The 11,336-nt window shown below is 35.1% G+C and overlaps 1 non-coding gene across 1 annotated transcript; it reads left to right on the forward strand.

Annotated features, from left to right (window-relative positions):
* Positions 1 to 440: 440 nt before the first annotated feature.
* Positions 441 to 547, forward strand: LOC120883883 (U6 spliceosomal RNA). The gene has a single exon (XR_005726062.1). It is a non-coding gene; the product is annotated as a U6 spliceosomal RNA (small nuclear RNA).
* Positions 548 to 11,336: the final 10,789 nt, after the last annotated feature.

An 11,336-nucleotide genomic window follows, 5' to 3' on the forward strand; every position in this document is an offset into this window, starting at 1 on the left:
TAAGCAACTTAGCAAGACCCTATCTCAAAATTAAAAAAAATAATAATAATTTTGGGGAATGGGCTTCAGTGATTAAAAAAGTATTTGTTCATCTTCCCACACAAAAACTGTACCCATTAAATATTGTTTCCATTTCTTTTCATTAGTCCTCTCGCAACCACTGTCCTACTTGTGTTTCTATGAACTTGACTATTCTAAGTTCCTCATACAAGTGGTCTCGCACAATATTTGCCCTTTCTGTGAACACCTTATTTTGTTGTGGCATGTTTGAAATAAATTACTGGGTGAGTATTGAAGCAAGATGTGAAACTTTATTTGCTGCTATGGGTCAGAAGGGCAGCAGGCAAGTCACCTGTGCAACTTTTGACCTTTTGCAGAAGATAGGGTACATTTTTATAGTCAAAAACTGCAAGCTACCGGTTAGTCAAAACCATAGCAAGGTACTCATTTCAGCAGCACATATACTAAAATTGGAACAATAAAGAGAATATTAGCATGGTCCCTGAGCAAGGATGACACACAACTTCATGAAGCATTCCATATTTTTAAACATATTAAAAAGATAATGCAGAATGATCAAGAGGTGTTCATCCCACAGATGCAAGATAGGTTCAATATATGAAAATCAATAAATGTAATTCATCACATCAATAGACTTAAAGATAAGAATCATATGATCATCTCAACTGATGCAGAAAAAAGCATTCAACAAAATACAGCACCCATTCATGTTCAAAACACTAGAAAAACTAGGGATAATAGGAACATATCTCAATATTGTAAAGGCTATCCATGCTAAACCCAAGGCCAACATCATCCTACATTGAGAAAATTGGAAAGCATTCCCTCTAAAAACTGGAACAAGACATCTTTCACCACTTCTGTTTAACATAGTTTTTGAAATTCAATCCAGAGCAATTAGACAAATGAAAGAAATTAAAGGGATATGGATAGGAAAAGAAGAACTCAAACTTTCACTATTTGCTGATGACATGATTCTATACCAACATGATCCAAAAAATTCTACCAGGCAACTTCTAGAACTAATAAATTAATTCAGCAAAGAAGCAGAATTTTTATCAACACCAGTAGTTCAAAGGCATTTCTATACATCAATGACAAATCCTCTGAAAGATAACCTAGGAAAACTATCCCATATGCAATAGCCTAAAAACAAATAAAATAAAATCAATAAAAGAGGTAAAAGATCTCTATAATGAAAAGTACAGAACACTAAAGAAAGAAATTAAAGAATATCTCCCTTGCTTTTGTATAAACAGAATTAATATTGTCAAAATGATCATACTACCCAAAGAACTATACAGATTCAATGCAATTCAGATCAAAATCCCAATAAAATTCCTCATAGAAATAGAAAAAGCAATCATAAAATTCATCTGGAAAAATAAGAGATCCAGAATAGCTAAAGCAATCTTGAGAAAAAAGAGTGAATCAGTTAGCATCACTATACCAAACCTTAAGCTATACTACAGAGCAATAATAACAAACCAGCATGGTATTGACACCAAAATAGACTAGCAGGCCAATGGTACAGAATAGAGGACACAGAGACAAACACACATATATATAGTTATCTCATACTAGACAAAGGTACCAAAAACATATATTGGGGAAAAGATATCCTCTTCAACAAATGGTGCTGGGAAAACTGGAAATCCATATATATCAAAATAAAATTAAAGCTACCATCTCTCATGATGCACAAAACTCAGCACAAGGTAGATCAAGGTCCTAGGAATTAGACCAGAGACCCTGTGCCTAATAGATGAAAAAGTAGGCCCAAATCTTCATTATGTCAAATCAGGCCTCGAGTTTCTTAACAAGACTCCTATAGTACAAAAAATAAAATAAAGGATCAATAAATGGGATTAAATTGAAAAGCTTCTTCTCAGAAAAAAAAAATCAGTGAGAGAGAGCCTATAGAATGGGAACAAATTTTTTACCACATGTCCATCAGATAGAGCACTAATCTCTAGGATATACAAAAAACTCAAAGAGCTTAACACTAGAAAAAAACAAACAACAAAACCCAAATAACTCAATCAATAAATAGGCTAAGGAACTCAGAGGGTGATATACAATTGATCAACAAATACATGAAAAACTGTTCAACATCTCTAGGAATTAGAGAAATGCAAATCAAAACTACTCCAAGATTTCATCTCACTCCAGTTAGAATGACAGTAGTTAAGAATACAAGCAACAATATGTGTTGGAGAGTATGTAGGGGAAAAAAAAAACATTCATACATTGGTGGTGGGACTACAAATTGGTGCAACCCAATATGGAAAGCAGTATAGAGATACCTTGGAAAACTTGGAATGGAAATACCCATTTGACCCAGCTATCCTATGCCTTGGTTTATACCCAAAGAACTTAAAAACAGCATACTACAGTGACACAGCCATATCAATGTTTATAGCAGCACAATTCACAACAGCTAAATTGTGAAACCAAGCTAGACGCCCTTCAATAGATAAATGGATAAAGAAATTGTGGTACACACACACACACACACACACACAATGGAATATTACTCAGTATTAAAAGAGAATAAAATCATGCCATTTGCAGGTAAATGGATGGAGTTTGAAAATATCATGCTAAGTGAAGTAAGCCAAACCCCAAATGTAAGTCCTAATGTTTTCTCTGATATGTGGACGCTGTTCCATAATAGGATAGGAAAGCATGGGAGGAATGGAGGAACTTTGGATAAGGCAATGGAGAGCGAGGGCATGAAAGGGGCATGGGCATAGGAAAGATGGTGGAATGAAGTGGACATCATTACCCTAAGTATGTGTATGATGACATGAATGGTGTGATTCTTTGTGTACAATCAGAAAAATGAAAATTTGGGCTCTATATGTGTACTATGAATTGAAATGCATTCTGCTGTCATCTATAACAAATTAGAATAAATAAATAAATTGAAATAAAAAGAAAAAAGTGGAAAAGAAAGTTGGTGGGGGAACCTCATGAAAAATCCAAGGGAGATTAGTAGAGAAGAGGAAAGGATCAGGGGAAGGGAGCAAGGGGAAACACAGGGGAGTGATATTGGTCAAATCACATTGTCACATTGTGTTTATGTTTGAATATCTATGAATCCTCCCATTGTGTACAACTATAGTGCACCAATAAAAATATGGGGGAAAAAAACGTAGCAAGGTAGAAAGTGGGTCAGAATGACCCAGTTCAGGGTATAGTACACTTCCCAAGAAAAATGGGAATTAAAAAAGAGAATAACTTATAAAACCACTTCTTAAGATCACATTGTGTAAGAATAACAGAAACATTTTTTAGCCCTCATGCATTGCCAAACAGGGTGTTATTAGCAGTAGGTGGGTTACATAGGCGGGGCTTTCACAGGGGAGAAACATTTCTTATATGAAATGGAGTCTCCGGGTAAAATGGAGTTTGTCTGGTCAACACACATGTAGTTTGGCCCGTCACAATTTTATTTAGTGTAATGTATTCAAGACCCAATCATACTATAGCAGGCATTAGAATTTCTCTATAATTTTTAAAAGACATTATGCCAAAATAACCAAGCATAAATGCAGACTGATATATAGCTGTAAGAAAACTCTTGGAAATGGTAAGATTTTATTAAAAATGACTTAATATTTCCCTAAAATGCAAAAGAGAGATTTTGAAATTTAGATTATCAGCAAGTAGATTATTTTTTTTTGGCAGTAGAGGATAAAAAAAAACTGTACTTAGATGAAAAAGAGAGAAAGTAAGGAAGTGAAGTCAAGAAAGGATAGAGAAACTGGGAAAGAGCATCCAGCTACTCTCAAGAACGAAACACAATACTGATAAATCCTCATTCAGTCAACAGCTCTGTTCATTTGGTTATTTACTGAAACACAGTAATTTTACATATTTATAGAGTTCAATGTAATGCTTGAATACAGGTATATATTGCATGATGGTCTCTGAGTATTTTAACATGCCTATTATCTCATACACTTATAATGCCTTTGTGAATACATTGAGAATTCAAATGGATAGTACATTAACGTTACCTGAACGTTCAAGTTGTGCTCCTTTAACAATTTTCAGGCACTAGGGTGGTGGTTATCTAAAGCACATAGGTACTAATGATGAGAATCCAGATTTACTTGTAAATCAACACAATGAATTTCTGATACATTTTTAAAAGAATTTTGAGTAATAAGAGAATGACTTTGAAAGAGAAAAAAATTTTTTTCACAAAATTAAGAATTTGGTAATAATTTTCAACTAGAATTCAGAACATATTATTTTATACTAAGCACCTTAGAAATAAAACTGTAATTACTAGTTCCTTACTTAGATTTTAATGATTTGGGACTTCAGATAAAGAAGTTTTCTAATATTTCCAAGAAGTTTCCAAAGGTTCAATGAGCTACTTTGGAGTTAGTGAACTCTTGCTTCTGGAGATAATCAACAAAGGTGCATTGTCCTGGAGATAATCAGCACTGGAGGGTCATGATGCCCTGAGGTTCTTGTGATAGCTTAGTCTGGCAGTCCCCAAATGTGAGCACACATCAGAATTGCCTGGATGGTGGCTTGTCCTGCCTGGGTGGCTTGTAAAAACACACATTGTCAAGCTTCATAATTTTTTAATATTATTGGTTTGCCATGGGGCCTGAGATTTAACTATCCAAAGGTAACATTTTGCTATGAGTCCCTGGACAAGGAACCAGATTTTGAGAAGCTCTGCTCTATCTTGTAATGCACTATGCTCAATATATCATTGAATGAAGTACCAATGAGAGCAGAGAAAAAGAGTGAGGAAAATTTTACTGCAATGTCCTTTTTTTTTTTTTTACTTCATTAATGATGTCTAGAAAAGAACTTGCAATTTCGCATTGCTGCTGACATAATATTCTAAAGAGATTGAAGGAATCTTGAATTTAATAGAAAGACAGCAAGGTACCTGACAATAAGAAACATGACCCATACATTTTAATCATAAAGCCTAACAAATCTTAATGTTAGATTCTGAGATATTTTTTATTTAGACAGGGAGTCTCATTACTGTCTGCTTACACACTTCAACTTCAGGTATGCTAGTGACAGAGGCAGGCTGCTGACAGTTTTCAGTATTTTGGCTCTTAGACATTGTGAACAAAACTGTGAGATTAAAGCATCTTAAAAGTTACTAAGCCAGTGACATTTCCAAAGGTCAGCCTGTCTTTTGAATTCTCCTTTTGGATAATATTAAATGTTGTGTTACGGTCATAGTTCATTCACGTCAGCCATCAGAAAAAGAATATATCTAGAGGTGAAGGGGCTACATGCTCAGGGGTGCGAAGACTGATCTATGCGATCACAGAGATTTTAGATTAACAATTAAGTTTTCACACATAGTTAATATAAAGTTCTGATGTTCTCTAATTTATGGTCGTTTTGTACTTACCATGTCCTCATAACGTTAACTCTTAAAATCTTCAGAGGTACTATGCTTATTGAATATCACTTTTATTTTATCCAACTCTTCTTGTTGTCATGGTAGCTGGGTAAGCCCAAGCTGCTGGAGAGAAAGCAAAAGGCAGTTTCTGAGGTTATAAAATTTTATGATGTTTGACAGTTGGCAGAGAAGTATGGATGCATTCTCCTCTCTCCTGGTCTAATCAGTACAGGGTTGGAGTCACCCAAAAGTCGGCTAAATTCAGTAAATACCATTCTAATGATAAGATTTGAATTCCTTAGGGCATTGCCTAGACATTTTGTTCTTTTACTAAAACAAACAATGCCTTTGATTTCCTGTACAATTATTAAGTGGAAAATCTGAAAATATGTTTATGAAATATATGTTATATTGATGAAAACGCATCAGGAGCCATTTTAACCCTTGGAGTTCTCTTTCCCCACCACTGTGGAATACAATATGAGTGCCTCTGGAAGGAATTTCTATCTATTCTTTATCGGACCCCTTAATGAGGGTCCAAGATGATACCAAACAGTGAAGAGTTGGTCTTTAGATACTTATCAAACTGAGGCACCAAAGGTATTATACGTTGTAATTTTTAAATGATGAAATATGAGCTTACTGAAAATGATTCCATAAACTTATTTTACTAACCATCATAGTATTTTTAAAATTTTACTTAGGAACGACGGTTTCATTAGTCCAGTCATGACATTTCTGATGTGGTGATAATTTCAAGTGTATGGAGAGCTGTCTTTGCTTTGATATGCATAACTGAGTTTTAGCTAACATTTTTTTTTCAAATGCTATGAGTCTAACCTGAAAATGTCATGTTTTCTTTTGAAGTTCTGAGTTTTCAAGATTCCTAATTTGGAACATATCAGGATTCACTTGGGATTTTAAAAAATATACCAAAGAAATGTGTTTTTTAACTGACAGACTACCAACTCCAACTGTAAGCAACACATATTGTATGTAATAATGTGAATGAAAAAAAATTTCATTTAAAGTGAAGTATTCCTTTTAACCCTCAATGTATTTTTAAAGATTGGATTTTATTAATTATTATATAATCATAAAGCCAGAAGTTAATGTTCATTTGAATTTTTTTTCTTTGTTCCAGGGATTGAACTCGGGAGCACTTGATCACTGAGCCTAATCCCCAGCCCTATTTTGTATTTTATTTAAAGACAGGGTCTCACTAAGTTGCTTAGCCCCTTCCCATTTTTGAGGCTGGCTTTGAACTCGTGATCCTACTGTTTCAGCCTCCCAATCTCAGGGATTATAGGCATGTGCCACAGCACCGGCTTGAATTTTTCATGCTGTGCATCCTTATATATTGATCATACGTAAGTTTAAATTAAAGGATAGGAGTTTTCTTGAGAGAATAAAAATGATGGTCTATTATTTGCCCTCAAACTAGGAAGTTTATATAGTTTCATATCTTCTGTAATAAGAGTTTTAAGAATGTAAGTCTCATGTAACTTTCTGTGTATACACATCTGTAAGCTTTGAAAAGGGTCCATGTTTTTATTACAAGAATTTAGCAAAGATTTTTTTGAAGATCTTTTTTTTAAAAAAAAAGTATTTAATAATTGTCCTAGATAGCACAATAGGCATTCTTCTTTCATTCATCCTCCTTTTCAGTACATAACTCTGTTAACAGTTTGGATATGAGGTGTCCCCCACAAATCTCCTGTTAATGCAGGACTACTCAGAAGTGAAATGATTAAATTATGAGAGTTCTAAGTTAATCAATCCATCCTAGTTTGAATGGACTAACAGGTGAACATGGCTGAAGAAGGTGGGTCCCTGGGGGCATACCCTGGAAGAGTGCATCTTAACTGCAACCCACTACCCAGTTTCCTGACCCCACCATGAGCTGAGCAGCTTTCCTTCCCTAGGACCTTCTGCCATGATGTCCCAACCCACCTGTACCCAGTGCAATGGATTCAGCCATCTCTGCACTAAGATTTCTAAAACTGTAATGCCCAGAAGAATTTTTCCTTCTCTAAGTTGTTCTTATTTGATATTTTGGTCACAGTGATGACAAAGCAAACTAAAACAAACTCTTTGTTTCCTGCAGTATAATTTGCATTTTGCACTAGACTCCATGAATCTCAAAGCCTCTAAGAATTGCTGTAAACTAGCTCGGTGTAGTGGCCGTACCTATAATCCCAGTAGCTTGGGAGGTTGAGATAGGAAGATTGTGTGTTCAAAGCCAGCCTCAGCAACAGTGAGGTGCTAAGCAACTCAGTGAGTCCCTGTCTCTAAATAAAATACAACATAGGTCTGGGGATGTGGCTCAGTGATTGAGTGCCCCTGAATCCAATCGACCCCTGATAATTGCACCCCCCCTAAAAAAAGGATTGCTATAAACTTGAAAGAACTCTATGGTGTGTTTGATGCTGTACATTAGCCCTTGACTTTGCCAGTTGGTGTTGGATATCAAAGCAGTCCTCCTTCAGTTCTATTTTCTCAAAAATTAAAGGAAAGCACTTCAGAATTAACATCAATAAATGTACCATTATATAGAAACGATGAGACACTTGATTCAGATAATAAAAATTTAAATATTTGAAATAAGAGATTAGCTTTCTGTAAAATTATATAGAGAATCAATATCCAGATGTGTAAAAAAAAGGATGACATCAGTAAATTAAACATCATCATCCCAAAGTGAAGCATGAACACCACAATCCAGTGGTGATAATTTTACCAAATTCTGGACTAGAGTTGTCCAGTAGAAATTTCTGTGCTGTTGCAAATTCTCTCCACTTGAACTCTCTTGGATGACAGATGTTAGCCACATAGGGCCACTGAATGCTTGAAACACAGTACAGCAACTCAGGAAATGAGTATAAATTTTTATTTAATTTTAGTTACTTTACATTTAGAGTTGCAAGAGGCTAGGGTCTACTATATTGGACACTGCAACTCTGAACACAAAATAAGCTTAATTCATCAAAAAGTATAAAACCCAATGTTTCTATTACTACTAAAATTTACTGCTAGGATCATCTATACTGATATAATTCACTAACACCATCATAATCAAAACATGTGCATCCCAGCAAGTCTTCCCTCATGCCTCTTTGAATCAACCCACTCCTCTTGACCCCCCAAGCAAACATTGATCTGCTTTCCGTCTCTACAGATTCGTTTTGCCTATTCTACAACTTGTATATGTGAAACCATGTTTTGTATCTAATTTCTTTTAGTAAACATTCTGTTTTGAATGGCCATGATCAGCTTTGAGTCTCATCCGTGTGTGTGTGTGTGTGTGTGTGTGTGTGTGTATCAGTATTTCATTCCCATTTATCACTGGATAGTATTTCTTAATTTTTTGATATACCATAAATCATTGATCTTCCCATCTATTGATTATGTTGCTTCCAGTTCTGGGTTATTGTTCATGTTACTTTGTGAATAATCACTTTAAGTACATGTAAATATGCACACACATATACACACATGCAATCACCTTTATTTTCATTACTTTTGTGCTAATATCTTAGAGTAGAATTTCTGGGCCACATGGTAAAATATCTTTTATTTTGGAGGTTGTGTCAATAAATTGGAAAATTTCTGCTTATTATGGAGATAATTTAATGTTGTGTCCAATAACCCTTAATACAGCCATTTAAAAATATTTATTATTCTCATTAAAGTATATTATATAGATTCTATTGTGGTGATATTGTATGGAAATAGTTTATTTTACTTATGCTTTTTAAAGGACTTTATAGATGTTCTCTATAAAATAATGATATTGAAACCAAAGCCCAAGACTTGTGCCATTTACAGCCTTTTATCCTTTTCATTAATATAGGAAAATAACTTAATTTCAGTATATTGAGGAAATTTTAAAGATTAAATCATAGTTTGTGAAACATTTTAACAGAGACCGTGTAGTGTAATTTTACTGTCATTTAGTGGCAGCTTGATTTATTATATCAACTTCAAGAACTACTGGTAAATTTCTCGAAAAAGTATAATAGTGATTATCAGTAGTATGCCTTTTATTAATATGATTTTGATGGAAACCCTAACATTTTTTTTTCTACAGAGATCATGAACAAGGTTAGACTATGGCAGCATAAGTTGTCTTTTCCCCCTTGCTACACACAAGTCATAGATGGCTGCCTTGGATAGAGGGGCAATCCCAAGAGATTCAGAAAAGATGATTAAAGGATTTGTTGAGAAGTTTCCAGACTGTGCAAGTGACAGCAAATCTCACTTGTTTATTGCAAAATTCCCTACTTCCTGGCAGCTGGCTAATTTTTATCCCAAAGATGCCTGTTTTATCTTGGCTCCCATCTTTAAATGACATCATATTCAAATGCTTGGGATTAGAAGCAAGAAACAGAAGCTTCAGCTGCCAAACATTTAAATACATTTTCAAAAGCAAACATTCTGTACAAACTATCAAGTAAACAAAATTACTTGTCCTTCTGGACAATCAGCACCACATCTATCAACTGCCTTCCTGCATCATTCATTTGAACCTGTGCGTGTACAATCATGGCCACTTTCTTTATCCAATGCTTCCTTTCTATTGTTTTCATTTGAGCCTCAGTCAAGAAAGAAGACAAATTGACTTGTCTTTCAAATTTACACACCAGGCTTTTTGCACAAAGTGGACTTTTTAAAGGTTGAAAGTTACTGATGTTAAAAAATGCAGACTTCCAATTGTAAGATATCTCGCAGAGATTGAAGGAATACAAATGGATCCTGAAACTTTATGTTGCACAAACACCTTGTCCTGAAATATGTAGAATAAGTCTGAATAAGTGTTATTTTCTCTTTTTTAATCTAAGTAATCTTCATCTCATTGTTATTACTTGTGAAAGCTTGGTTTGTAAAAGCATTCAGACAAGCAGCAGAATAAACATGCCTGAAAGCTAGTTTTTGAGGCAGCGTAGAACAAAAGGACCTTTGAAGGTCTTGAACTTGCTTCTTACTCTTGGAAGTCTCATCCCCATGACATCAAATTATTTGAACTCCTGCTATCTCGCATTCAGTTATAATTTATATGGTGCTATTCAGGAGTTGGAGTTGACTAATTGACATCATGAAATAGCACATAAATATTTAATTAAATATGTATTAACTCTCTCTTATTTATTTCTTTGCTGCTATCCATTTGTATTTTAGAGCCCGTTTTTTCTCTTTTCCTGGGACCTTAACACAATGTGTCAGGCTAAGTGTGCAACTCAGTGGGTCTAAGGTACTTAACTAGCATGTGTGAGGAACTGGGTTTCATCCCAGGACCTGAAAAAGAAAAAAAGCCATAGTAGACATTGTGCTGGCAAAATCCAATGAAAGAATAAACCCTCATAAAGGATGTCAGGAATAAAAGGGATTTAGAAACATGTCCATCTGATCTGCCTGGATGTTTCAGGTGGTGATTACTCCAACTTTCTTATTTCTTTCTCAGGTATTACTTTCTCCAAGATTTTAATTTTTTTCAGTTGCTCATGATAATACAATGATCTTGACACTTCATACATTTGATTCAAATGGGGTATGAATTCTCATTTTTCCACGTGTACAGATTGCAGGATCACATTGGTTATATAGCTACGAATATACATACAGCAATACTAGTGTCTGTTGTATTCTGATGCCCTTCTTACCCCCCTCCCCCCCCCCGCCCCTCCCATCACCTCTCTCTACCCAATCTACTGAAGGGGAATTGCTTCAGTAGATTGGGTAGAATGGTGGTTCCATTCCCAGCTTTCCAAGGAATCTCCATACTGCTTTCCAAATTGGCTGCACCAGTTTGCAATCTCACCAGCAATGTACAAGTGTACCCTTTTCCCCACATCCTCGCCAGCACTTGTTGTTGTTTGACTTCATAATGGCTGCCAATCTCACTGGAGTGAGATGGTATCTT

The sequence above is a fragment of the Ictidomys tridecemlineatus genome, chromosome 7 (genome assembly GCF_052094955.1).
Source record: "Ictidomys tridecemlineatus isolate mIctTri1 chromosome 7, mIctTri1.hap1, whole genome shotgun sequence".
NCBI classification, from domain to species: domain Eukaryota; kingdom Metazoa; phylum Chordata; class Mammalia; order Rodentia; family Sciuridae; genus Ictidomys; species Ictidomys tridecemlineatus.